This window comes from Neoarius graeffei, chromosome 27 (assembly GCF_027579695.1).
Source record: "Neoarius graeffei isolate fNeoGra1 chromosome 27, fNeoGra1.pri, whole genome shotgun sequence".
Taxonomy (NCBI): Eukaryota; Metazoa; Chordata; class Actinopteri; order Siluriformes; family Ariidae; genus Neoarius; species Neoarius graeffei.
In genome coordinates, this window is record NC_083595.1 from 2,196,582 (window position 1) to 2,202,581 (window position 6,000).

Here is a 6,000-nt window from a genome sequence, read left to right on the forward strand (position 1 = left end):
AACTGCCTGACAGATATTAAAACTTGGATGAGCCACAACTTTCTCAAACTCAACAACAATAAAATTGAAATTATCATCTTTGGTCCAAAATCCATCCTCCCCACCTCCCAAGATTTCTCACTCTGCATCGATGGTCACTCTGTTACTCCCTCCCCCCTGGTCAGAAATCTTGGAATCTACATGGACCCTGCACTTTCCTTCAAGTCACACATTAACCATGTCACCAAAACATCTTTTTTTCATCTATGTAACATAGCATGTCTACGACCCATTCTCTCCTCCTCAGCTGCAGAAACACTAATCCATGCCTTCATCACCTCCAGACTTGACTACTGTAACAGCATCCTGTATGGCCTCCCCTCCTCTGTTCTCCAAAAGCTGCAATATGTTCAAAACTCTGCTGCCCGACTGCTCACTCGATCCCCCTCCAGAGAACACATCACCCCCATCCTCTGTCAACTTCACTGGCTTCCCATTAAACAACGTATACATTTCAAGATCCTCCTCATCACCTACAAAGCTCTTAATAACCTCGCTCCCCCATACCTGACTGATCTCCTCCAACGCTACTCTCCTACTTGCCGACTACGCTCTGCTGACGCAAACCTTCTTACACCCACCACCAGGACCAAATATCATACAATGGGAGACAGAGCCTTCACCATTGCTGCCCCAACTCTCTGGAACTCTCTCCCACAAGCCATCCGAAACTCTGATACACTGCTGTCCTTCAAAAACCAACTCAAAACTCATCTCTTCAATGCTACTTACAATACCTGATACATCATCTTCCATTATTATCCACCCTTTTTCCCTCTGTTTTCCCTCTGTGTGTGTGCTGTGTGCATGTTGTGTGTGTAATTTTTGTAAAGCGTCTTTGAGTGTTAAGAAAAGCGCTATATAAAACCAATGTATTATTATTATTATTATTATTATTATTATTATTCAGGCAGAGGAGGGAGCTATGGAGGAGTACATTCAGTAGGCCTTACAACAGGGTTTCATCTGTCCTTCTACTTCCCCCGCAGCTGCAGGGTTCTTTTTTGTCAACAAGAAAGATGGGGTACTTAGGTCCTGCATTGACTATCGTGGGTTAAATCAAATCATGAAACCTTATTCCTACCCGCTGCCCTTAGTCCCCGTAGCGTTTGAACAACTTTGTGGAGCATTAATATTTACAAAACTCGACTGAAGAAGTGCATGCAACCTAGTCTGTATAAAAGAAGGTGAAGAATGGAAAACAGCATTTCTTACCACTAGGGGGCACTATGAGTATTTGGTAATGCCCTTCGGGTTGGACAATGCCCTGTCCGTATTCCAGGCTTTCATAAACGATGTACTCCGGGATATGCCTGGCAAGTATGTCATTGCCTACATCGACGATATTTCGATCTACTCCCCGAATCTCGAAACTCAAATTCATCATGTCCGTTCCGTCCTTACGTGCCTGCTTGAGAATCAGTCAAGTCAAGTTTATTTGTATAGCACTTTTAACAATAAACATTGTCACAAAGCAGCTTTACAGAATTTGAACAACTTAAAATATGAGCTAATTTTATCCCTAATCTATCCCCAATGATGAAGCCTGTGTCAATGGTGGCAAGGAAAAACTCCCTCAGATGACATGAGGAAGAAACCTTGAGAAGAACCAGACTCAAAAGGGAACCCATCCCCATCCGGGCAACAACAGACAACATGACTATAACATTAACAGTCCTAATATAAAGACAGCTTCGTTGATGCTATAAACCCCCCACCGACGGAAACCCGAGTGCAAAATTGTTCACGACAACCATAGTCCCAAAGTCAGCAAGTCAACTGCAGTCCCAAAGTCAGCAAGTCAACTGCAGTCCTAAAGTCAGCAAGTCAACTGCAATTCCCAGCCACAAAAGCACCACTGCAAGAGTCCAGAGCATCCTCCAGGCACAACCCCCAACTGTCCACATGGGGCCACCCTCCACAGGAGCGATGCAATGAGACTCCAACCAGACACAGGGCACCAGGATGGATCAGGCAGGTCCGAGGAGCAGAAGAGGTCAGCATCTTGATCCCAGGACCGATATGTAACTCAGAGGGACAGATTTGGGGGGGGGGGGGAGAAAACACAGGTTGTTAGGTATGCCCAATGTCACCTGAATAAGTAGGAACAGTATACATATTGCACTGAGTACAAGCAGGGACTCCGGCAAAACTAACTATGACAGCATAACTAAAAGGGAAAAGCCAGAAGGTAACACAGGCATGAGGGAGCCCCGGGACATAAAGCAGCAGCCACTACACCATCAATAAACTCGAGTGAGCAAGCGAGTGGGGACTGACAGCATCCATACATCCCAGTTTAACAAAGCACTCTATGTCTGAGGACCCTCCCGATCTACACCTTTACCTCATAAACACCATTAGCAAAAGGCTTGACTAAACAGATATATTTTCAGCCTAGACTTAAATACTGAGACTGTGTCTGATTCCCGAACACTACTTGAAAGGCTGTTCCATAACTGTGGGGCTTTGTAAGAAAAGGCTCTGCCCCCGATGTAGCCTTCACTATACAACGTACCAGCAGATAGCCTGCAACTTTTGATCTAAGTAGGCATGGCGGGTCATAGAGGAGCAGAAGTTCACTCAGGTACTGTGGTGCAGGACCATTCAGTGCTTTAAAGGTCAATAGTAGTACTTTATTATCAATACGAAATTTGATTGGGAGCCAATGCAGTGAGGAGAAGACAGGGGTGATGTGGTCATATTTTCTAGTTCTAGTAAGGACACTTGCTGCTGCATTTTGAACTAACTGGAGCTTGTTTATGCACTTATTGGAACATCCAGACAGTAAGCCATTACAGTAATCCAACCTGGAGGTAACAAAAGCATGAACTAGTTTTTCTGCGTCATGTAGAAACATTAAATTTCTTATCATAGCAATATTTCTGAGATGAAAGAAAGCTATCCAGGTAATGTTATCAATGCGAGTTTCGAATGAAAGACTGGGGTCAATAATCACTCCGAGGTCTTTTACTGCTGCACGTGAAGAAACAGAAAGGCCATCCAGAGTCACTGTGTAATCAGAAAACTTACTTCTAGCTGCATGTGGTCCGAGTACAAGTACTTCAGTCTTGTCAGAGTTAAGCAGAAGGAAATTAATAAGCATCCAGTGTCTAATGTCCTTCACACATTCCTCAATTCTATTAAGCTGGTGTCTCTCATCAAGTTTTGCAGAAACATACAACTGTGTGTCATCAGCATAACAGTGGAAACTAATACAATGTTTACGAATAACATCACCCAGAGGGAACATATATAAAGAAAAAAAAAAGCAGTGGACCCAAGACAGAACCTTGTGGAACACCAAACTTTACCTCAGTACGTCTAGAAATATCACCATTTACATCAACATACTGATAGCGATCAGTCATATAAGAGCTGAGCCAGGAGAGGGCCGTTCCCTTAACTCCCACAACATTTTCTAGTCTATCCAGAAGAATGGAATGATCAATGGTATCAAATGCTGCACTAAGGTCAAGCAACACAAGCAGCGAGACACAGCCCTGATCAGACACCAACAGTCGGTCGTTTACTACTTTAACCAGAGCTGTCTCTGTGCTATGATGAGGTCTAAATCCTGACTGATACATTTCATGGATGTTATTCCTATGTAAATATGAGCATAACTGCTGTTCCACAGCTTTTTCAAGGATCTTGGAGATAAAGGGGAGGTTTGATATTGGCCGATAATTGGACAGCTGACAGGGATCAAGGTCAGGTTTTTTAATCAGGGGTTTGATAACTGCTAGTTTAAAGGATTTGGGTACATAGCCAATCATAAAAGAAGAATTTATTATTTTTAGAAGCGGTTCAATTAATTCAGGTATTATCTGTTTGAATATATGTGGAGGTAAGGGATCTAGTACACAAGCTGAGGCTTTTGATGCCGAGATAAGTAATTCAGTTTCTTTTAGGGGAGTAAAACATTCTAATTGCTGATCTGATACAGTTATATTGTTAACTACAGGGTCACTTACATTGTCTAACCTTAAATTCATCTCATCTCATTATCTCTAGCCGCTTTATCCTTCTACAGGGTCGCAGGCAAGCTGGAGCCTATCCCAGCTGACTACGGGCGAAAGGCGGGGTACACCCTGGACAAGTCGCCAGGTCATCACAGGGCTGACACATAGACACAGACAACCATTCACACTCACATTCACACCTACGCTCAATTTAAAGTCACCAGTTAACCTAACCTGCATGTCTTTTGGACTGTGGGGGAAACCGGAGCACCCGGAGGAAACCCATGCGGACACGGGGAGAACATGCAAACTCCGCACAGAAAGGCCCTCGCCGGCCCCGGGGCTCGAACCCAGGACCTTCTTGCTGTGAGGCGACAGCGCTAACCACTACACCACCGTGCCGCCCTAACCTTAAATTAGTAGTTTGAATTTTTTTGTCGGATATTCTCACTTTTGTCATTAAAAAAATTCATGAAATCGTTGCTACTACATACTACAGGTGCGCATGTGTCTATAGTGGACTTATTCCTGGTTAATTTTGCTACAGTATTAAATAGGAATCTAGGATTATTTTTGTTATCTTCTATTAGGGAGGACAGATATGTTGATCTAGCAGCACTAAGAGCTTTTCTATACTTCAGGAAGCTCTCCTTCCACGCTAATTTGAACACTGCCAATTTTGTTTGACACCCTTTACGTTCCAATTTTCGAGTGGTCTGTTTTAATGTGCGAGTGTCATCATTATACCAGGGTGCTAATTTTTTGTCTCTGACCATTTTCTTTTTAAGAGGAACTACATTATCTAAGGTATGGCGGAATGTTGACTCTAAGCATTCAGTTGAAATCAGTTGTATGTTAAAGGAGAGAAATTTGAGTTTCATCTCCCTTCTACTTCCTTCCTAGGTTATGTCATCAGTCCGGAAGGTGTCGTTATGGACGATCAGAAAGTGCAAACCGTAATGAATTGGCCCATCCCTACGTCCATAAAGGAGCTGCAATGATTTCTTGGGTTTGCTAATTTCTACAGTTGGTTAATTCGCAACTTCAGTAGTCTAGCAGCTCCCCTTACCACCTTATTGAAAGGACTGGCCAAGAGACTCTCGTGGACCCCCTGGGTGCAGGAGGCATTCAAATCCCTCAAGGTAGCCTGCCCCCATTATGAAGCATCCTGATCCCACTCAGCCTTTCGTGGTGGAGGTGGACGCCTCTGAGGTAGGCACTGGGGCGGTGCTGTCCCAGCGCATAGGTTACCCCTGTAAACTACATCCAATCGCCTTCTACTCCCACAAACTGACCCCTGCCAAACGTAATTATGGTATTGGGGATAGAGAATTGCTGGCCATGAAACTAGCTTTTGAAGAATGGCGCCATTGGCTAGAGGGAGCTACCCATCCCTTCATCATGTTAACAGATCATAAAAACCTAGAATATTTATGGTCGGCTAAACAGCTCAACCCCTGTCAGGCTTGGTGGTCTCTCTTCTTTTCCAGGTTTGATTTTTTCATCTCTTATCACCCCGGATCCCGTAATACTAAAGTAGATGCTCTGTCTCGCATATATTCCAGTCCCGAATCCTCCCCGAAGGCAGTCAATGTACTACCCCCCTCAGTTGTAGTCACCCCCATTAGATGGGAAATAGATGAAGAGATTGATCGAGAACTATCTGTCAGTCCTGTCCCTGAATCTTGCCCCGTAGGAAGTAAATATATACCCACTCAATGCAGGGATAAGCTGATTACATGGGCCCACTCCTCTCTGGCCATCCGGGAGAGACATGTACGCACCAGTTATTGTCTGGCAGATATTGGTGGGAGAATATGCTATCAGATATCCATAGGTTTGTCTCCTCTTGCACCACCTGTTCTAAATGCAAAACACCCAAAACTCTCCCTGCCGGTAAACTCATGCCCTTGCCTGTCCCTTCCCCTCCATGGTTACATGTAGCGGTAGACTTTGTCACTGACCTGCTCCCCTCACAAAATTACATGGTCATTCT